Source organism: Microtus oregoni, unplaced genomic scaffold (genome assembly GCF_018167655.1).
Source record: "Microtus oregoni isolate MIOR12 unplaced genomic scaffold, Mior012 000004F_ref0000308, whole genome shotgun sequence".
In the NCBI taxonomy this organism is placed as follows: Eukaryota; Metazoa; Chordata; class Mammalia; order Rodentia; family Cricetidae; genus Microtus; species Microtus oregoni.
Window position 1 is genome coordinate 32,889,354 of NW_024543063.1, and position 23,690 is coordinate 32,913,043.

A 23,690-nucleotide genomic window follows, 5' to 3' on the forward strand; every position below is an offset into this window, starting at 1 on the left:
GGAGGCCTTCCCGTTATCTGAGGAGCGGCTGCTGGGGGGACTCTTGGTCTCAGCTGGGTGTGGGTCTTTTCCTAAATCCCAGAGGCCTTTCTGAGAAGGTCACACTGGCCTCTGTCACTGTCATTTCAGAGAGTCTAATGGGTTAGGGAAAAGTGACGTTTTCTCCCTCCCGCAGCCAAAGGTCACTGAAAGGCCATGGGTGGGGGGCGCTGGGAGGACCCAGTTGATGTCAAACAGACTATATCCACAAGTCCTGTGGGGGTTGGGGGAAACCAGAGCGAGCAAGCCTTATCTGTGACAGCCTCGGGTTTGTGGGACTATGTACAGCCTTGTGTTTCTGGAAAGAGTAGCTAATTTCATTGGCCCATGGGCATGTTGACTGATCCTGAATCTTTGAGCTGGAGTTGGAGAAAGGGTCAAAAGGTCATTTGGTCTAGTCTCCTGGTTAAAAGCTCCACAGCATTCAAGGGCTATGTGTGAGCCAACAGCTGAGGACTCAGGTGGAGACCACAGGGGAGGACTGGAAGGTGTCGTGGCTGCCTTCAGTCTTTGAAACCTGATGGTGTATGCTGGGGACCATGGCCCCGTGAGGGACATTACTATAGGAAGGGAAAAGGTGTCCATCATCTCCACAGCCGGTGCTGACAGAATGAAGAGGAACTGAGGCCTCAGCACCAAGTGTCCATGTCCAGTATCCGCATACACATTATTCAGCCATAGAGAGAAACCTATAACCTGGTTGGGGAGATGGCTCAGGAGTGACATGCCAGTTCCTGGGACTCACCGGACTACTTAGTGAGTTCCAGTCCAGTGAGAGGAACTGTCTCAACAAAAAAAAAAAAAAAAAAAAAAAGGAAGAAAAAAAAAGGTGAATGATGGGTCCCTAGAGTGGCAACTTCCTCAACAACCATGCTCACTCCCATATGCATGCACACATACACATGCACACATATGAATGCATACACACACTTGTATATATATGCACACATACAGGTGCATACTTGCACACACAAACAGGTATACACACATTCACATACCCTCATGTACACACATGCACACACACAATTTTAAATGCCCCTCTAACCCCTGTGCAATCCTGTTGGAATTATCCCTTACCTGAGGGGTCTCGTTCGTAAAAAACTGGGCTAGAATCTGAACACACAGAGCTCAGAATTGCTCGCCCAACTCCACTGTTCTGAATGACACTGTGTCTTGAAGCCACTGCACCTGTTCCGTCAGACTGCAGAGGGCTCGTGGTTACACCGTGGAGAAAGGGGGTTGAGATGCCAGCTCGCTTCTCCAGATAACCGTGTTCACTGTTGGGCCTCTCCTTTCCCCTCCACCAGGGCGTCACTGTTAGAGCATTCACAGAGGACCCCTGGACACCTGCCATGCGGTCTCCACAGACACAAGAGAGTGTGCCAATGTACATGACAGGCAGCTGAGGCAGCCAGGGGGCCTCCTGATGGCCTCTCAGCTGTGAATAGGGTCTAGACTCCAGGAAAGGGACCAGACTCAAGTCCTGTATGGCCACAGCAAGGGATGCTTCTTGTCATTTGAGTCCAAAGATCAAGTCATGTAGATGACAGGCTTGTGTGCAGTTAGATGGCCAGATGATGAACTAGCCATGTTGGGGCTAGTATCCGGTCATGAAAAAGAACAGTGTACTCTTTATATACAACATGAAGTCCTTGTCAAAAGAGAACAGCAGGAAAGGATAAACAGGGTGTAGACCCCTACACAGGATGCCTGCATCCCACACATGTGTGCACAGGCTTATATGTTCCCCAAATGCTGCTGTTCTATGACAACAGACCTCTGTCCCTGCACTTTTCTGGGTGTCTCAGTGGAGATTGCGGTCCCATTGATAGGCAGATCTGGGCACAGGACATACATGCCTGTCACGGGGGAGCTGCTCAGGCCACAGAGACCAGTCCAGTGGGATTGCAGCATGGAGACTCCTGAGCCCCAGGCATAGATGGACGGCCTTGGCCAGTACTGAACAGAGACTGCATCCTGCCTAGTTAGTCAAAAGATTTCCGTTATTTTTTTTTTCCTTTTAAGAGATTTGATGGTGGGAGGACTGGGGGAGGCACTAGGCACTTAGTGGCCTCCCCATGGCCTGGACTCTCTGGCTGGTCCAGTGGGAGGGGTAGGGTCAGGGGTTATCTGCAGGTGGGCAGGGGGCCCCTTGGTCTGCACATCTGCCGAAGCCATTAAGGGGCCCCTCTACTCCCAGGAGGGTTGGCGTCTCTTTAGCACCCAGCTCAGGTTTCTAACCTCTGAGCTGCCGGTAACTCTGCAGACAGGGGGCTTAAAGAGCTTTTCACAGTGAGATGGACAGTGGCTGGAGGGACAGCCAGGGCAAGTGCCAAAGGGCCTCTCTCCTCAGCACGAGATCTGAACCACCGACATGGGGTGCTTCCCAGATGGCTTGCAGGTGGGAAGTGACATTTGTTCTTGACGCCGAGGATGCTGGTAATGCCAACAAATGGCCACACATGTGACCTATGGGGGCCCGGGAGTAAAATTCAGTCTGGGTGATTTCCAGCTCCCAGTTCAGACCAGCAGGAGGCAGCAGGAGGAGAGTAGGCATGGCTCTCAGTAGACTGCTCCCAAGAGCCAGGCAAAGTGCGGGCCTCTGCAGGCCCATCTGGGAAATGGGACTTAGTCCTGCCCAAGCAGCTGCAGTGGTGGGAGGGGACACGGGACAGCTGTATGGGAGACTATGCCCCTGGCTATCATGCCTCCAGGAGGTTGGCCACAGTAGCTCTGTAAATCCAGCCATGCTATGCCAGGAAACCCCTCTCTCCCAGTTGCTAAACGAGGAAATCAAGAGGCTCACCCACAGTCTGCGACTTCACCACAGCACCAGCAGGTGCCCAACATAAGTCACCTTGCCCTGCCTTGAGCCTAAAAGGAGTGGCGGCCATCCTTGAGTAGCTGCTGTTCCTTCCCATCCTGTCTGAGGGTGAGTCTAGGTGTGTGCCCTGTGGGGTCTCGGCTGCACTGGCCTCTGCTGGAGCCCCAGTCTCGGTCTCTGCACAGGAAGACTTAAGCTGCTCAGACTCTCAGGCTTAGATGGGCTTGAGCTTCCTTCTCTTTCATTAATCAGGCTTGGACCGCCTTCCTTCTAACAGCCTGGGGCCGTCTGCCTGCCGGATCCCAGCAGCAGGAACTAAAGGTGAATGGCCCCTCTGCTTATCTGTGCTGGGAACCCACTGGCCTGAGAGCCCTGGGCCTGCCCACGCCCAGACCCCTCCAGAAAGGGTGTGTGGCACTGTGCCGCAGGGCAGAGAGGTGAGTACCCACGTTCTGCTGGAGTCACGGTGGTCAACGTCTTCTCCATTCTTCCTTGGTGGTTATTGGGCTTTCAGTGAATCATCCCCAATAAAGGGACATATGACTTCTTACTCTTTTTTTTTTCTATTTTTTTTTTTTTAAGTTTTTCGAGACAGGGTTTCTCTGTAGCTTTGGAGCCTGTCCTGGCACTAGCTTTTATAGACCAGGCTGGCCTCGAACTCATAGAGATCCTCCTGCCTCTGCCTCCCAAGTGCTGGGATTAAAGGCGTGTGCCACCACCACCCGGCGACTTCTTACTCTTTTACAGAAAAGGAAACATGGCAGGGAGACCGGAAGGACCAGGACCACTTGGTCAGCAAGCTCCTGTCAGAACTGAGCCCAGGCTGCCCCTGCCTTCCATAACCTTCTGTGACAGGGGTGGGGACCCCGTCTCCAGGCTGCTTCTTCATTTACTCATTAGTGGATCTCTGTGTGTGTGTGTGTGTGTGTGTGTGAGAGAGAGAGAGAGAGAGAGAGAGAGAGAGAGAGAGAGAGAGAGCGAGCATGATTCATGTGTGGAACACAGAGGATAACTTACAAAAGCTGGTTATCTCCTTTCACCATGTGGGTCTCAAGGGATTGACATCAGGTCCTAGGCTTGTGGGTAAAGGCCTCTCCCTGCTGATCCACATCAGCCACCACCCTCTGGCTTCACTCTTTATGTTGTGAGAATAAGCCTCGCGAAGTTCCCTAGGCGGGTCTCAAACACTCCATCCCCCTGCTTCAGCCCTCTGAGTGTTAGGATATCACAATGATTGGCTGTCACTCCCCACTTACACATGGTTGGGAGCACAAAAGAGCAATGAGGAGGAGGGGACAATGATGCAGAGACTAGACAGGTAGTAGACAGTGGCCTGGAGCTCCCCTACATGGCATGATGGGGAGACCCCTCCCCCACCCCTAAACCATCTCAGTCTCAGAGTCTCAGCCTAATGGAACTGCTCATAGGTGAGAGGGGCAGACAGGACCCCCCCTCCCCCCCCCCCCCCCCCGCTGTCACTGCTTCAAGAGAAAGTCCAAAGTTTAGAAGCCACCAGTTGGGTTTTGATTCTGCCTCGGAGTCCCCAAGGCCCTCTCTGTGAGAACACATTTACCCTCCCACATTCCAGCATGCCTGCCCAAGTGTGCACAGTGGACCCACGGCGAGGTACGGGGAGTCCCATCTACCCCTCGTGGGGGTCTGGCTAGGCCGGGTTAAACGCAGTCACGCGTTCTGTGTATGAGAGGACTGCCATTCCATCCACGGCCTGCAGCAGGCCTGTGGACACCAGCTGCTCCCTCTGCGGTCTCTGGTGGCACATTAGCTGGCTCTCTGTCTGACCCTGGATGACCTCGGTACGCACTTCTCCACAGAATCCACTTCTCATGCCCATACTCATTCATCCATCCAAATAAACACCAGAAGACTTGACCACATCAGGTGCAAAGTCCTTCCTGGCAGCCTCTGGCCTGTGTTCTCCTTGGACTTGTCTCCAGGTTCTGGGCATTCTCCTGTGGACAGGGCCCCTTTCTGCTCACCTTCTCCCACCTGTCGCATCTGCTCTCAGCCCCCCGCCCCCCCCCCTCTGGAGGAACTTTGAGTGAGTTCGTATCTTTGTATCAAGTGTTTTATCACAGGCTGGCCACCTGTGGGAGATAAGGGCACCCATACTGGTGAACAAGCGGCTCAATGGCGCCCCCTCTGGCCAGGTGAGTCGCCGACAGGTACACAGGGCTTGGGGGCTGACAGTTGACAGACCCCCTTTCCAGAATTCCCACTCTGCTGGCACTTATTAAGCTCTTACTGTTTATCAGCCTTGGAGAGGGTCCAGGGATGGGGGTGAGGCTGGTTGTCCTGCCACCCAGATAAGAGAAAGGGCATGAATGCCTGGGATCCTCTTGCAGCCTGGGTTTCCGCCTGGGGCCTAGGGAGCCTGGTGGGGGCAGGGTGGCGTGTAAAGTTTCCTCTGTCCTTCTCACTGGCCCCTGCATTCTCCCCCTTGGGCTCCCAAACGATCCATCAGTCCAAGGCTCACCTGTGAAACCCAAGGCTGGGAACCTCTCTGCTCCTCCGTTACAAAAATCAAGATTTATCGGAACATGACAGGCCTGGAGGGTTTTATGACATGCGCGGCGCCAATTCCTCCCACTAACCTATTTGTCCCTGGTGGGGCGGGAGTGGTTTACGACTGACTGCCAACACCACTCCATCTGCTCCGGAGCTTGTGACGCTGACAGTGGGGACAAAATGTCCAACCCTGTCCAGGCCCCCACAGTGGGATTATCGCTTCAGCACTTGAGGGCATGGGCAGCTCTCCTGTAGAAAGACCCTGGGCTTACCCTGGCTCTGCCTGTGGGGATGAAATTCAAGCAGCCCTGACAGTCTGAGAATTATCTGTCTTGCCGCCTCCCTCCTCCTGCCTCTTTTATCTCCCCGGTGGAAGCCACATCAGGGAATAAATGGAGGTTTTTCTCCCTGTGAACTGTTCCTTTGACATCTCAACAAAGGCCCCATGACACCCAAATTGCCTTCGTCTCAGGAAAGAAAACTATGGGGACCATTTGGAATTTCTTAAAAGGAGTGGTTGGCCTGTTCTGGAAACTTCCAGGGAGGCTGGAAGGGATGACTGACCATGATCAGGATGCTGGGCCAACTCTGGGGTCCAGCAAAGGGTCCCCTCCAGGCCACCAGAAGTTCTTAGGATGCTGTGAGCCCTGTCTTAGGTTAAATTAGCGTGTGAACACTCCGCATATACTTGTTTTAAAATGATGGCATTTTTTTTGGTGTGTTTGGTGGATGATTCTGCCCCTCCTTAGCCTGAGAATTTGCTCTAGAATGTTAAAACCCAGCGGCACATGAAGCCTGAAGAGGGGGCTGGCTGCCATAGGCCACTTTCTGCTGAGAAGGGCCCAGGCTAGAAAACCATAACGGTTCCTGTTCAAGTAGAGCAGGATGGCTGGGTCTGGGGTGGTTGATGGAAGCTACAGTCCCTGATGGTGCAGGGTCAAGTGTTTACAAAGCATCTGAAGCTTCTGTGTCGGTCTTTGCTGACCTGACAGACCCTCATGGGGCAAGGTCAGGGTGGGGGACATCCGTGTACATCCTGGGACCCCCAGTTGAAACCCAGGCTGCCGATCAGAAAGTCAGTCTCCACAGTCATTGTCACCTTCTCCACTCTACATTTGTCAACAAACCCAAACTCAGTGACCTTCTCCAGTGAGAGCCAGCAGCGTAGGAACTCAGTATGCAGTGGGTGCCCTCTTGATGCTCAGGGATCCCGGTGCTCAGTATGCAGTGAGTGCCCACTTGATGCTCAGGGATTCTGGTGCTCAGTGTGCAATGAGTCCAACTTGATGCTCAGGAATTCCAGTGCTCAGTATGCAGTGGGTGCCCACTTGATGCTCAGGGATCCCCGTGCTCAGTATGCACTGGGTGCCCACTTGATGCTCAGGGATTCCAGTGATGCACCAGCCAACCCAAGAAACCAGACTTTGAACCCCATCTCTGGCACTTAGCCACGGACGTGGCTTTTGGCAAGGCCTCAGAGCCCAGGGATGAGATGCCATTAGGACCGTGTCACAACCCTGGGCTGCTGGGAGGACTGCAAGATGCTGCAGGAAACATGCTTGGAGAGACATGCACTTGGTGCACACTACACGTTCACCCCAGTGGAGAAGCAAAGAGGGGGAAGAACTCTAAGGAAACTTCTGTCCCCCCTCCCCAAAACACCACCCGGAGAAACCTGAGTACCCAAGTGCCCCCGGGGCTGGAGGGCAGTGCCACCTTGCTCTCTGAGCATGGCATGTACTACTTCCTCACAGCTGGGCCTGTGGTGTGGTTTACACCCAGTGTCCATGGCCAGCAGAATGTGTCAGTGGGGGATGGGGTGGGAGGAAGGGCAGCCCCTTGCATGCCACTGTTTATTGGCCTTGGGTGACCGAATATATTTATTCACAAATGATAACTAAGGTATGCTGATTCAGAGAGCCCAGCCTGGTCTCATCTCCAGGGTCCTACCACCTCATGGTGTGGTCAGGGTCACACAGATGCCTGCCAGAGTTCAAGTAGTTGAGCTAGCGGTGGCCTGAGCTTAAAGGAAGGGACATGCTGGATGGCTCTGAGCACAGGAGGCTGCTTGGTGAAGCATCCAACCCAGGGATAGTGGGGCCAGGTGTGGTGGCACATACTTGAAAAGCCAACATTTGGGAAGTGAAGGCAGGAGGCTAGACTGGGCTGAGAGATGGGAGAAGAGATGGAGGGAGGGAGGGGGAGGGAGAGAGGGAGGGAAAGAGAGAGATCAGATATCCCAGATTGGTTAATATCACCCACACTGGTTCTCAAGATGAGAAATGTGTATGGGAGATTAACACGCCAGGCACTTGCTGTATACCCACTCGCCTGCAATTAGCATCACCTGTATACCTTCTCCATACATTGTTTCACGGCATTTAACACCACAGATGGATTAGGGGGTGTTTTTAAATGGCAGTGTGAGCATAGCAATTCAAAATGCTACAAGTGCTTTAGTGTGACGAATACTTACAAACGTAAGGACACTCTCACCATTGAACCAGCAGTCATGGTCAAGGGGTGCTTATTCAGATGTGTGGAAGCTTGCATTCACACAATCACCTGCCCTGACAGTCACCCTCCCTTCAGGGCATAGGCTGTGGCCTGTCTAGGCAGCAGGATATTATTCAGCACTGAAAAAGAAGGCACTGCCAGCCTCAAGAAGATGTGGGATCCCGGACTGGCAACCTGGAAGGGTCATGTGATCCATGACGTCAGTTCTAGGACATTCTGGAAAGTAGGAAACTGTGGAGACAAGAAGATCAGCTTGTATGTGGCTACTGTGGAGGGAAGGATACTGAACCACAAAAGCCACCCTGTCCGAAGTCATGGAAAGAAGAGAAGCCAGAGAAGAGGCGTTGGCTGTAGCGTCTGCAAGGGCACTGAGTCAGCAAAGTATGCAGAGCAGAGAAAAGGGGCAATGTGTACCCCAACTGTGCTTTCTTCTCAGCTTCCCAGTGATCCTAAAATCTGCTCCCCACCCCCAAAAGCTAGTAATTTAATGGTAAAGATTAACCTGTTTACACAAAGAGGCTGGCTCCTGCAGTCACAGCGCCCAAGGTGGAATCCTGCTGGTTCAGGCCAGTCCGCGTCAACATGGAAGTGACCTTCCCTAGCTACTTCAGGGCATTATCTGGGTGTGGCTGTGGAAGGGTTTTGCTGAGGGATAGGAGTCCAAGGTTGGCTGGGTTTTTTTGTGAGGAAGACTGCTTTAACTCACCTGGGTGGGTGGGATTTCATTACTCAGGGGTTTTGAAACAGGACTGGGTCTTTTGAGGAAGGAGGAACCTGTTCACGTTGGTAACTCCATCTCCTCAAGGGCTGCTTTGCCCCCCTGGACTTGCTGGGCACCCCAGCAGGTGGAGGCGGGTCCCAAGCCGTGAATCTGTTGCTATGCATTTTCTACCAGCCCAGAGTAGACACAGCTAAATGTCCGAGCCTCAGTTTCCTGCCCTGGGTCTTTTGAGGAAGGAGGAACCTGTTCATGTTGGTAACTCCATCTCCTCAAGGGCTGCTTTGCCCCCCTGGACTTGCTGGGCACCCCAGCAGGTGGAGGCGGGTCCCAAGCCGTGAATCTGTTGCTATGCATTTTCTACCAGCCAAGAGTAGACACAGCTAAATGTCCGAGCCTCAGTTTCCTGCCCTGTAAGTGAAACTTACGTCCTGCCTGTGGGGCATGCCGGGGTTGCCAGCCACAGCAGAGGTGGCGCCATTTGACTTCCGAATCCCTGGATTCTACATCTCGTTCAGTGTGCCATGCCTTCTGTCCTGCACCAGCTGCACCTCGTCTTCCAAGGGGACAGTGAGGAACGTCCCACAGGTTTTCATTAGATATCACAGGAGGGTCTGACTGGCCCTCTCTGTGCTTGGAGCTGCGCATTCTTCACGTTCCTCCTCGGCCTGGCACGGCCGCGACGCTGTCATTAAAAATAATAATAATAAATCTGGTGTTTAAAATTAAAAAAAGAAATCGCAGCCTTCCTCTCCCGGACTCATTTCCTGTGGTGTTTCCCTGGTCTAATCGAAACCCGACAGGCTGCCGGCATGGAGGAAGCGGGCCTCCCCTGTGTCGGGGCAGAGTTCAGCATGGAGAATGGTAGTTTTGTTCGAGGGCGGGAAGAGGTGGTGGGGACGGGGCTTCCCCCACAAAACCCAGGAAAAAGAAGTGTCCCAAAGGACTCCTGTTGGTAGAGCAGGCGCCCTGGCCGCGGCGCAGGCCACTCACCAGCCTCCGCTAGTTCTCTTCCACTGAGGGAACCGTTCTTAAAACAGGGTAGAGCATTGTTCCTTGGCACCTAGCAAGCAAATGATTGGCCAGGACAATGGGTTCAGTAATCCACCATCTCAAGACTGGGGACGTGACCCAGGAGCCTTATGGGCAGTCTGTAGCAAAACCGGTCGTTGGTGATGTGTTGCGTGAGTACCAAAGGAGGCATTGGATGTGGGTGACTTTGTCCCACCACGTGGAGGAACATTTGGAGTCAGCAGGGCACAGAAGAAGCTTTGTATAAATGGGAAGAGTACCACATTATGCTTAACGGATCAGGAGCAACATTTTGGGGAGGCCACCATGGACACCGTGTGGGCACAGATTCACCATATAATGGCATAGCATGGAGGGGCCAGCTGGGGGAAGCCCAGAGTCCTTGGGCAATCACAAGAATCTAGGCTAGAACTCTGGTCTGGAGAAGTTGCTAGAGGCTGCTGCTGCAAATGGAACACACACCCCCTGTCCCCCTGTGTGCTACTCAGAAGACTTTCCTAGACATGAATGAGGCCACCAAGCTTTCTGGGACAGTCTCCTTCATTGAAAGTCAGGGATTGTCCTATCATGGCACTATGGATGAGAATGTGTCTATACAACTGGGATCTAGGTCCTGGCCAACAGACACACGGAAGTGACTGTCACGTGCTAAAAAAAAAAGAAAGAAAAAAGAAGCCGGACGGTGGTGGCGCACGCCTTTAATCCCAGCACTTGGGAGGCAGAGGCAGGTGGATCTCTGTGAGTTTGAAACCAGCCTGGTCTACAAGAGCTAGTTCCAGGACAGGCTCCAAAACCACAGAGAAACCCTGTCTTGAAAAAAAAAGAAAAGAAAAGAAAAGAAAGGCGGGGGGGGGGGGGGGGGTATGGCATGTCCCTTGGAAGGGCTACATTGTTCTTATATAGTATCGGCTACTTCTGGGTCACTCTTACAAAGCACCCAACAGGGACAACTTAGGTGAGGGTGTCATAAGGGTTCCCAGTTTGAGGACTTTGGCCCGTCATTGTGGAGAAGGTGTGTGGGGGACTCAGTCCATGGTGGGAATTGTAACTGAGGTGGACAACTGGGAAGCAGGGAAAACCAGCTAGAACCAGGGCACAACCATTGCAGACCTGCCCTTGCAACCTGCTTCTGCCAGGGAAGCTGAACAGGGACATTTCAGATCTGAACTCCAATGGGAAAGTAGCTCTGGCTGCTCAGTGCTCATTAAGATAAGGACGTTGTCAAGAGTCATAGAGCAGAGGCGAGCCAGGGTCCTCCAGCACTCAGCATACTGAAGCCTGCAAAAGACGGTCGACAGAGTGTAGAGGCAAGACAGAAAGCGGCCAGTCTGCAGGAGCTCCAGAGGCTTGAGTGAGTTCTCTGCACAAGGGCAATTGTGAGTGCGAAGGGACTGAGCACCGGCATTCACTACTAGCAAAACCCATGTTGAAGTCAAAGATTCCAAACAATGCCAATGTTTTCAGAATGAAGAAACCAAGACAGACAGACAGACACCGCACGTCTGCAAGGTGGAAAGGGGTTGGAGCTCTTGCACAGCAATGCAGGAATGTAAGTTGACTCAGGTTAGAAGTCCCTGCGGTGCTGTCTGTGGAAGGTCAAATGCCTGCCTGTCCTATGAGAGAAGACTATATCCAGCAGCTGCATATTTGGGACAGGAATGCTTGATTCACAATAAAAACCAAACTAGAAAATACCCTAGGCCCCCCCAGAGCAAAATAACCAACAAATCAACAAATACAAATGTGTGCAGTTATACCCGGCAGTGGCAGTGGTGAGGGAGGGAGTGGCGTGCAGCGCAAGCTTCTGTTAGTGAGATGTTCCAGCACAGGGGATGCCCTTGGGGAATGATGGAGTAAGGGGCAGGGTCACTCTGAGAGATGAGAGGTGGAAAGGAATAGGTGTCTCCTCTGGTCCTCAGAAAACCCTGTGCACACACAAGTAAGAATCATTTAAGCTGTTTGCTTAGCAGGTGGGCATTTGGCTGCATATTTACAATCTTCCAGTTAGAATTAGGGAAAAGCATAATACAGGAGTTGCTGTCTTCTAAGTCAGGAGCTTACAGGAGGGACGGGCACACTCTGGGGAGATCAGGGGAGGGTTACTTCAGTTGAGATGGGCATGGAAGGAAGGTGCCACTGAAGCCTAAGCCAAGCAATTCTACCCCTCTCCTTCCCCCTTCTTTGTGCGATTTCAGGCTTTATGTACAGATGCCAAATACGAAAAGGTTAAACAGGAATTTCGTGGCTATCATTAAGTCTAAGCACCCAGGTTGCTTTGTCCAGTGGTTTCTGTCTTGCCCAAGAACTGGGGTCCTTGTTGGGTCTCTGACTGTGTCGCACAGATTGAGACAAGAGTACAGGGAGATGAACCTCCCCAACACATGGCAGGATCCTGGAGAGGCAGCTGGGGTGGTGTCATCTTTGATAATAGAACTGTAATGGTCACATATGCAGAGAGAGCCTTCAGAGGGGCCCAGGACTCAGATTCTCAGGACCGACTCTCCCCAGACAGCTTGAGTCTCGAGAGTCCTTTGCATAACGACCAAATGAAACCCATCAGCAGCAGGTGAACTGGGAAGTGATTGCTCCTCAGAGGCAACACGATCTTTCAGAGCAAGTCAGACAAGATGTAAAAGCCACAAGACAGCTGATTAAATATCCATTCCTGTCCAGGCTCTATCTACGGCTGACTCAGAATTGAAGACTGACCTTATTCAAGAGTCTACTCTGAGCTCATCTGCCCCACCCATGGAGAAACAATATGGAGAATGACTTTCAAAGTCAAAGCACATAAAGCCACAAGCGTCTAGTGAGAAACTGATATGCCCCTGACTTGTGTGTTGTGCTATTGGCCATGGGTGACAGCTGTGCCCATCAGGAACTTACCCTGTTCTGTTTTAGTCACATCATGCTCCCAACAGAGATGGGGGCCTCCTCATAGAGCAGCCTGGATCTGGTGGTCCCTTTGAGTTGAGACTATGAGTTTCCATTCTTTTTGTGGCTGTTAAGTGAGCCTTGAGTGTTCTGCAGTATTTGCTAGAAGGCAAGAAGCCAGCATTTACACACACACACACACACACACACACACACACACACACACAACACACAGGCTCAAGTGGAAATTCTTAGTGCCCAGGATCATTTGAGAAGGTTGGAATTCATATACATAATTCAGGGAATGTTTTAGAGGCAAAGTTGATTCCTTGTTCCTTTGTGCCCCAGGTGTCCTTTCGTTGGGTTATGGCAATTCTGGAGTTTCCTTACGCTTATTAATATGCATGACCCACGCACCTGGCTAACACCTTTGGAGCTGCTCTGCATCTCCTGCACCTGGCATCTGACGGACACTTAGCGAAGATTTGTTGAAAGATGTTAACAATGAGCGGGTGAGTGAATGAATGTGAAAGTTGGTGCGCTCTTGGGAGACCGGCACTCTAAGGATCTGTTTCCTCATCTGGAACCTGGGCTACTGCGAAGGCCAGATGAGACGGCAGAAGCCAAGAAATAAGCACCTTGCTGGGACTCATCGTGAGTGCTCAGTAGTGATGGTTTAGATGCTGATGCTGGAGGTGGTGATGAGAGTGATGGGGATGATAGTGATGATGGTGGTGGTGATGATGATGATGATGGGGGTGGGGATTATGATAGGGTGCCAGTGGGGATAATGGAGCTGGTGGTGGGAAACTGAGGCAAATGAGCTGACTTGGTTCATTTGCTCTGCTCACTGACAAGTCTGTGCTCAGGTTGCAATCAGATTTCCAGTCCTGACTCCAGGGCATTTTTTTCACTAGAAGCAAAAGACAGATGAGGGAGCCCAGACCCCTGCTGTGGAACTCCGTGTGAACTCACCCTAGTGGGCTGGGGTCAAACTCTGGGCAGTGGATTGGCTCATTAAACAAATGACCTAATTTAGTGCTTAAGACACTTGAAATTTACTGTACTAATTTGTCAAGTCGTCCAGGACAGGCCAGCCACCAATGATGATCCCAGTTGGTTTTAGTGGAGTTATGGACAAAATTCAGATTGCTGGCTTAGGGAAAGGTTAAGTCCAAGCAGCAGTGACAATCCTGCCCGCAGAGTGCCGGAGAGACTTTTATGGGCTGGGATAAATCTTCTGACCAGACTTTCATCTTCTCCTTTCCATTTTTAGCACCTCTTAAGGAGAATGGTTTATGGAACTAGGGAACAGGAAGCAGGAAGTAGGAAACAGGAAGTGGGAAGGTTCTATTTTGGATTTGGTCACGATAAGTTGGTATCCTTGGTGAGGATCTGTGCAAAGGAGATTGTTCTAGTCTGTGGCCACCAGCAGGGGTGGAACACACAAAAGGACATTTGTCATTGTAAGTGGCCATTCAACATCAAAGTTTAGCCCCAGAAGTTGGGAAAAATCACACAATGTATGGTCACCACAGAAGGGCCTTCTCTTCCTTAATTCTTACAGTCTGACCGTCGGCAACGGGGTATTTTCCTCTCACTGAGGTGACGCCTGGTCTCTTGCCGCAGAGCAATCAGAAAGAAGTCAGACTGGCCGTGTTTATTCCGTGTTCCAAGAACCAGGGTGAGACGGGTTACTGCAGGCTGCTTTCTTGGGGCTCCTTCACCCCCATCATCTGGACAGCTGTCTGTTTACACAGTGAGGGCCACAGAGTTCCCGATTTAAAGACCCATCTGGTCCTTCCATCAGCCTAAGCTGTAACCTGGAGACGCGAACACCAGCACACCAGGGGGAGTGGAGGCTGCAAGGAGTGTGTTTATCCCGTCTGCATTAATGCTTCCTAGAGTTTATTTTCAAAGTGTAAGAGGAACAATGCCTTGCAGGCTGTCAAACCCAAACAAGGCTGGTTTAACTTGGGGCCACGATCCTCCCAGTATTTTTCTCCTGGTTTGAAGGATTCACTTGAGAGAGGGGGAGGTCGGGAAGGCAGGGCAGGGAGGGGGCCAGAGGAGCAGCTCTGAAGCCTCCTTGGGGTCTGGCCTGCCCCTGCGGGCCACTGCTGCTTGTCATATGGAACGGATTAGGCCTCCTCTCCCCCACTGTCAACTTGGGTGTTCTGCACGCAGGCTGTTTTTGCTGGGGTCTCGGTTTTGCATTTTATAACGGCAGGAAGTGCCCCTCTCCCACCACATGTGAGATTGTGTGGGAACAGCAGAGGGGGCAGGGCCGAGGGGTGAGCTGGGTGTGGGATTGAAAAGTCTCCCTCAAGGAGCTGGCCATGTGGGTGGAAGCAGGGAGGGAGATACACACTGGCCAATTTAACTTTATGGGGTCTGGTTGGCAGGAGATGGGGGGGGAGCTTCCTTGATGAAACGGGCCTGTCCCTAATAGAACTGCCCCTCATGTTTTACAGTCCCACTCGGGGCCTGGGGAGGGACCACTGGAGCATGAGGGATCACAGCTGCTCTTTAATTTGTTCTGAATTTCCTGCAGGCCTCACCAGACATGTACAGGAAATGGGCGGTAAATGTTTAATAGGTCATACCTAACCCAGCCATTAACAGGTGCTGTGACTTAGAAAGCTCCGACCCGTGCAAACATACATACGCCGAGCCCTCTGCCTGGTCTTCTTCTGTTTTGTACGGCAGCTTGTGAGGTTGTGGTCTAGCACACCCTGAGACTACCCGGAGAAAAGCTTAGGAGAGGCTTAGGACAGATTCATGGGGAGTCAGGGCTGCCAATCCTTTCCAGCCCCAGCTGGCTGTGTTTCCGTGGCCTTCTCACTTCCTTCTGTAGACTCCCTTTTGGTACTCAAACAGCCAGTGGGTGGCTTGGATTCTGCTGGAGGGCACAAGTGCCCTGAGAAGGAATTTCTGACCCGTGTGTCAGGTCACTCGCTCAGCAGGTGACAGGCAAGGAACTGGCAGACATCCTCCCAGGACCCCTCAGGAGAGCCAGGAGGCCACTGAGGCTAAAGGAAAGAAAGGAGCTTATGTATGCTGGCTCAGGGGTGAGGGTTGGTATATCCAAAGCCCCCAGACTTCTCTCATCAGACTTTTGATACAGTCTGAGCACAAGGTTGGCTTCATTCCTCTCACCCTGGGCAGACAGATGGGGAAACTGGAACACTCCCAGGCTTCTTGGAATCCGTCTTGGGTCGTCCCCCCCCACCCCCGCCCCCTCTGCCCAAGTCTGTGAAGGAGCTGGGATCTGAACTCAGGATTCCGACAGCAGAGCCAGCCTGCCGTGTCTGACAAGTTTATCCACGATGAAACATTAAGACAACAAACTCAACCCACCATCCAAAGACGTCATCTGTCACTTCTGCCGTAGGCTTGTTCAGACAGTGGCACGGCTTCTTTCCAGCCTCTGTATAGGATTTTTTTCCCCTAATAAAATTACTATTATGGATCTCACTTTCTCCCTCCCTCCTTCCCTCTCTTCCTTCCTCTCCCCTCCCCTCTTCTCTTCCTCCTTTCCCTCCCTCAGGCGCGCGCGCGCGCGCGCACACACACACACACACACACACACACACACGTATAATTGAGTGCCATTGCTCGGATGCTGCCCATTTTGTTTTTTGAGACAGGACCTTCCACTGGACTGGAACTCACCAATCAGACTATCCTGCCCAGCCAGAGAGCCTGAGGAGTCTTCCTGTCTCTGTCTCCCCAGCACTGAAATGCCAACTGGATAATGTAATGCCCATCACTTTAAAAAAAAAAAACACATGAATTTCTGGGGATCAAACCCAGATCCTTGTGCGAGGCCAGTGCTTTCCTGACTGTACACTGCCCCACTCCCTAGACCATGTTGCAGCTTAGGTTTCAGTTGCTGGGCAGAGGACACTCTCGCTTGCCATTCACCTGTGGAAAGACTCCATAATGAACCCTGGTGCCAACCCAGGGCTCTTTCTGATCCCCAGAGCTGAGTCCGCGACATTGACTTGAAGGCTCTCCACAGACAGGGCAGACTACGTGGGTGCTCACGTGATCTGGCCACGCTTGACACGTCCACGCTGCCTTCACGCTCTGTCTTTGTGGATCTTGCGCGGTGCTGGTTCTACATCTGACAAGGGAGCAGAAGAGAAGAAGGCAGAGGCTCCAAGCGCAAGATCGAGATAGAGATTTATATTTATCAGCCACCCTGGCTGGAGCAGCTCAATGCCAAGAGCGAGTGTTACGTTATCTCATGATGCCACATACATTTTATAATAGAAATCATATTAAAAATTAAGTAAAACTCCGGCTGGAAGCTTTTTGGCTGGATGGTCTTGTGAACTTGCCGCTGAGGGACTTGTTTGTTTGATAATCTAGTGCGGGGCCTTGAACTCAGGCCCTGGAGCAGAAATCCAGCACTGAGTCTCAGCCCAGCCCTCTTTCACTTTTCATTTTGAGACAAAGTCTGAGTCAATTTCCCGGGCTGTTCTTGAACTCCCTCTGTAGCGCAGGCAGGCCTTAAAGTTTCCATCCTTCTGCCTCACAGCCTCTGAATAGGGGGACAACGGGCCTCGCCCCGTGCCAGCAGGGATCAGAGAATTTTCGTGAGAAACCCGGGAAAGTCCCAGGCAGTCGGGAGTGCCACATGGAAGTCCCACACGAAAGAGACCTTGGTCCTCCCACCCCCCCAGTTGGTGTTCTGATCTTACAGCAAACGGCTCTGCAGCTTACAGACACCCTAGTTCTCCCAGGAGCCTTACCTGGCTGGAGGTTGGTTGGAGTGTGCTCCCCAGTCTTTCCAATTCCCCCATCACTCAGGCTTGTCAACCTCCTGCAAAAAAACGTCAATCCCAGCTGTCAAGCCACCCTCAGCTCCCTTCCTTTCTGATGTTACCTGTGTGAAGTTCAAGGCTGATGGAGTTCAAAGCAGGGTCTGGGAACAGCTTGAAAACCCTAATAATCCATGATGAATGGGCTAGACGTGGCCATCCAATAAATAGTCTCTGCTACGGGGCTTTTACAGTGACAATCCTCAGACGCTCTCACGGCGCTGGGAGCTTGTGTAAACCAGCTCTCACTGGTAACGGGATAAGAAGTGTGACGCTGTGCAGGCCCCTGCCGGCGTCCTGTCATGCTTTGAAGCCCAGCTGCTGAGAATGGGGCCCACAACTGGCCTGAAAATGGGCGAGTGGTTAGCAAGATGCACTGAGCTTAAACAAAACGATGTCACCCATCACTTCTGCCAGAGGATGGCTCCTATATCTTTGGCCTTGGGTGCTCAGGCCTGCAGTTCAAAGGCATGGAGACATCGCTGCCTGAGAAGTCAGTGTTCCAAAGCAGGTAGTGTCAGCCGTGGCTTGGATGCCGTATCAGCCTATGGACATATTTTTTTTAATGGCCTTTCAACACTCATAAGTGTGTATTTTATTTTAAAACCTGGTTTTCTTGGTCTATCAAGAGATCGACTGAAGTTGGCCATGACCCAGGCCAATAGTTGCCTGTGCATCTAGAGGAGGGCGGCGGTCACCCCCCCCCCCCCCCCCGCACAAGGGTGTACCCTCCAGCAACAGTCCCTATCGTGCTCTGTCACTTTGCACATTTCCGTCCAGAGGTCACAGTGTGGGGGTGAAAGCAGAGCCTCTGGGGGATCACTCCTAGAGAGAAGGGGAAGGAGAGCCTGTTTCTCAGGTATGGACTAGGAGGTGGGAAGAGAGGTGATTGCTCAAGGTGGGCTCATATCCAGCCATCTCACTCCTGAATCCCCAGGGCTGTGTTGGAGAAGAGCCAGCTTGGTCTGCAGACTCTGATTCCATCGGCTGAGTGCAGCCTGAGTGCCTGGTGCCACTAGGACCAGCTGCAGACATCCAGGGTAGGGGGTGGGGAAGCCATCTATCTCTGTGAGAGCCAATTCAAGGATGCTAAGCCCTGGCCCGTTCCTTCTCTGTGGTGGGATTTCTCTTCCAAGCCACTGGTATTTGACAGTGCTCTGGCTTGAGGAAGGGAAAGAGAGGGGTGGAGGCTTCTGAAGGTGACTCCCATCCAGTCTACCAGAAAGGCTCATGTTTTTCCCCTCCTCCAGCGTCGATTTTCCTGTAAGCTTGGGGAATGTATTTGCCAAGATAATTACCGCTGGGTGATCATTACGGCAAAACCCATCCATTCAGAGAGTACCAGGTGGGATTGCCTCTGCTTGCTGGGTGCTTCCAGACAGTGCATGAGTGCCCTGTTGCTTCTGCCCTGGGGCAATGGGGTTGTCCTTCAGAAAGCTCTCCCTCTGCCTCCATTTAGAAGATCCTTCTGGTGTGGACCTCATCCTCCCAAGTTCTGTCAGAATCCAGATAAACACAGCTCCCTGTGAAGGGTGTTGGAAAGCAGTGATGGCTTGATTTCTGGAATGTTCAATACAGGCTCGTTCTGTCCCCACATTTTGAGTGCTTGGTCCCAGCTTGAGGTGCTGTCTCCAAGGTTGCAGCACCTTTAGGAAATGGCCCCTGGCTGGTGGAAACAGGTCCCTAGGAAGTACGCCTTTGGCAGTGGTATCCATCACCTGGTTCAGGTCTAGTGCTCTCTCTCTGCTTCCTGTCTGCTGCCATGGAAACAGGCTGCTGGTGCTACCTTGTCTTCCCAGCATGATGAACTGCTATCCCTCAGGAACCGTGGGCCCCAATGAGACCTTTCTTGCTTAAGCTGTTGGGTATTTTGTCGTTGCAGAAAAAGCAGCTGAGGTAGCGGTGCGGACTCTTTGTCTGTGTTGGGGTTGGCGGATCCTCCATAGACAGGCAGTATTCAGAAGGGTACAGACTTACCTTAGAACACAAGCTGCAAGCGAAGTCTCAAGCTGAGCAGGAAAGTGCTAACAGACGCAGTAGCTCATGGCTAACCCTTCCAACGGCTTCAGTGTGGAGAGGCGATGTGCAGGATGGCTCCCTTATATCTGGAACATTCCTGAGTGATAATGCTCTGACAAGCAAAACCTGGCCCCAGTCCACCTTTGAGTCCTCATCTGACTGCCAGGTCCCTAGTACCTTCCAATCAACACTGAGCCTGGGCAGCTGGGACAGCTCTGAGCCCTGCCTCTCCTCCCACCTCCTGCTCTCCATGTTCTCCCCATGGCAAGGCCTTGCAGGCTGTGGCCATGTTTAACCCGTCTTCGGAGCCCCTTCATATCTTCTCTCCAATCACAAGGGATACTGGGATGCAGGGTCTGGTCAGCTCTGTGGGTGCTGGACTCCCACAGGGGAATGCTGCTGAAAGTTGTTGCTGCTCTCTGTCCCTTCCTGGGAAGTCAGTAGGGCTGTGTAAATCTGTATGGGCAGGGAGGAAAAGGTGCAGTCCCTCTTACTGCTCCTGCCAGGCTGCACAGGCGCCAGAAACCTGCGGGATGCTGACTGATGTCAGCAATTCCTCCCACGGGAATTGCTCAGAGGGAAGTTACACTTGCTCTGACAACCTAGGTCTCAGTCTGTTTGGACCACCATGCATGGCTACGTAGGTTTCTTTCCATGAGGCAGTATGGGCCACTCTTGATTCTCCCCATGGGGACCAACATGGAACCTTGGGTGGGCGACAGTGCCTCTGCCATTCCTTCAGGACTCGTGGATGATGCTGATTGGATTTGAAATTGGCGACCCGTCTACAGTAAAGGAAGTTGCAGAGATCTCCTACAGTGAGATTTGGTAAGAGGCCTCATTTTCCTTCAGGCCAAGGGCCTAGCACAGAAACAGTGGAGGACTCCTACCATAGGTGCCCTGGGTGACACAGGGAACAAGGAGAGGAAGCCAGGGAACCATCCATGCTCCTGCCGAACCCATCTCTACTCCCATCTCAGACATGAATCTCCCTCTACCACACCTCAGACAGGAACCTGTCTCCGTCCCTCATCTCAGACAAGGGGCCTGTTTCCGCCCCTCATTTCAATGGACCAACCTCCACACCCTCATCTCTGACCAGGATGCTGCAGAGGAGAGAGTTTATCCTCTGGCAGATGAGCACAGTGCACCCTTGACTGAGTCTCTGTATGTTTCTCTCCCCAGCTGGAGTGTGTAGGGAGGAGGGAGTGAGAGAGACAGGGAGTGACGACTTACCTCAACCTGACAGGGCTGCATCCGCCATGGGACGGGTGGTGTGGCAGGAGGGTGGTGGTGGTGCCGCTGACAATATACTTAGCAACTGCTGTTGATGACCACGGCAGCCCACAGTTGTACCGTGTTGTTGGAGTGTTCAGGGAAGATGGCACACTTTTGGCCAGGGCAGTGTCTCCTTGCACTTGGGTGACAATAGAGACTAGTCTCACCAGGTCAGCAGATGTGTCCCTCACAGCCATTCCCTCTGCATTACCTCCATTCACTCATATTCCATCTTAAACAATATGGCTCCCATTCTATGCCATAACCTAGATGTACTGTTGCCTCCCCCCTCACACATACACCCTGGCTACCTACTGAAGTCTGTTCAGAAGTCCATGTGCACCCATGTGTATAGTTGGTTTTACTTTTTTACTCTTTAGGGGCCCGCCACCCAGCTCCCAAATAAATACATGGAGACTTACTCTTACTTCTGAAAGCCAGCCCTTAGCTTGGCTTGTTTCTAGCCAGCTTTTCTAACTTAACTTATCCCATTTCCCTTTAGCTACATTTTGCCTCTGGCCTTTTTATCTCTCTTTATTCTGTATATCTTGTTTTCCTTCTTACTCCATGGCTGGCTGTGTGGCCAGGTAGCTGGACCTTGATATCCTCCTCTCCTTCTCCTTTTTCTTACTCCTCCCTCTTTTTTTCAAGCCTAGATTTCTCCTCCAATTTAGTCTCTGCCTGGCAGCCCCACCTATCCCTCTCTCCTGCCTAGTTATTGGCCATTCTGCTCGCTATTAGACCAATCAGGTGTTTTGGACAGGCAAAGTAACACAGTTTTACAAAGCTAAACAATTGCAACATAAAAGAACGCAACACATCTTTGCATCATTAGGCAAATATTCTGCAGCATAAACGAATATAACACATCTTAAATATTCCATAACACATGAGTGATTGGCAGAACACCCCCACCCCTGCCAGTGGTATGGTTTGCACACAGGGTCGAGGGAACCCCCGATTCTGACTTTTCTGCCCAGGCCTTGGTATACAGAATACTTACGTGTGCCCTCAACGGCACTCACTCTGTCAGCCACACCTCTAGCTCCCAAGGGGCTCTGTCCCCTCCACCTGCCACATCTGGCCCTCAGCTGCGCCTCGCCACCACTGTTTATGTGGCGCTTCCCAGCCCCGCTCACATCTCTAAACAGCCACCGCTGCTGTACAAAAAGCAGGCGCTTGCCCCTTCTTGGATGTCAGACCAGAGCATCTATTCCCAGCATTCCTTGGGAGAGGATAAAAAGGGGCTTGTTTATCACTGCACAGAAACCCCACAGGTCCAGATCCCAGCTCTGGCTACTTTATGGCAAAGAAGACATCATTGCACACGGTGGGCTTGGATTTCTGTTCACTGGGCAGCCTGGGCCTGGGAACCAGACGGCCTGGATTGCTGCGGGTGGGGCATGAGGAGGAGGTGCTGGCTCAAGGGAAGCCCCATCCGCCTTCCTGACCTGCTTCCTGGCCCTTCCAGTGCCTTCTTCCCAGGGAAGGCATGAAGGGGCCCGGAGAGAAAGTCTCTTTGTTTCTAGGAATGTTTTCCTTCCTTCTCTCAGGTCCTCTCATGTGTGGCGTCCCTGGCCTCTCGCGGACCTGGTCATCGGGTTTCAGGCCATGATTTGCACAGCTGTGCACGCTAATTTGATCAAGTATCTGATTCAGGCACCAAGTGGGGCCACTGTGACTGGCTATCCCGTCCTGTCCCGCAGGTACGGGCCTCCGAGGCATCTGCCCCTCTGCACACAGCTGTCTATCAAACAGTCAGACGTGGGAGTACCCGGATGACCCAGTGTGTGATTTATTTAATGATGCCCCAAGGGGAGCAAGGTGGGGAAAGAGTGGCCCTTGGACTTGTGTTTCTTCTTCCTGTGGGGTCCATGGCTCTGTTCTGGGGCTTGGAGTGGAAGATGAGCTAACAAATGAGGCACATTGTTCTCCATATGACAGCGGGAAGTGTGTGCTGATTCTGTGCCTGGGCTTCCTGCAGAGTGGGCTCCATTGAAACCTCCAAGGGCAAGTTCTGCTTGCCTCTGGCAATCCTCCAGGCTTCTGGACCAGCAGCAGCAGCAACATCCCAGGAACCCTATTCTGTGCTTCTCTGTATCTGTGCTCACTAGGGCATCAGCCTGAGTGCCAGGGCCCGTCTGAACTGCCAGAACCTCATCCTACCTCTCTCTCTCCCTCAAGTTTCATGTAGCCCAAGCTGGCCTTGATCTTCTGACCCTCCTCTCTCCACCTCTTGAGTGCCTGGTTTACAGGGAACCATGGCTCCATGCATGCTAGATGAGCTCTACTGACCGAGCCTCTGCCCCAGGCCCTGCGTAGCTTCCTTTACTCTGGAACCTTCCCTCGGTTTCCCTGGTGTATCTGGAGTGCAGACCTGCTCTTCTGCCGATTGCCTTTCTGTTCCGGCTGCTCTGACAGTCATTAAAGATGATGGCTTCTGGAAGCTTCCTGTGTTCCCTTACAAAAGGGATCCCCTGTTTTAAAGACACAAAACTGGGCAACACAAAGCCCAAATTTTGCCACAGCACCACGCCCAGATCTACATCATGGATTCCACAATGAGGGTCCTGACCTTGCGGTGATAGGGACACTGGGAAAGGCCAGGGCTAGGGTTCAGAGGGGTGATGTCCCCTAACACTGTGACAGGTCTCTCACTGATGCAGCCACAGAAGACAGTCAACAAAGGGATCTATCTCCAGAGTCCAAAACTCAGGGTCGTGAAGGCTGGGGCGGGTGTTTCTGCTGCAGCATGCGTGTGTGGAAGAAAAAGACCTCATCTCAAGAGACAGCTGCTGGTGGTCTACAGGCCCCTGTGTGAGCAGGAGTAAAGACACTCCAGAAAGCACACCCCACAGCTCATCCTCAGAGAACACAGCTTGCTGGTCTTTCTTGGGAACCCAGATAGTGACACTCAGCAACCTAGGAAGAAGACCATACTCACCTTAGCTTTGTGGGTCTTGGCAATGACCAGCCAGGGCTTCACCTGTGGCTGCTAGAACCCTACATGACCCCTAGTCATATCTGTGGTTCC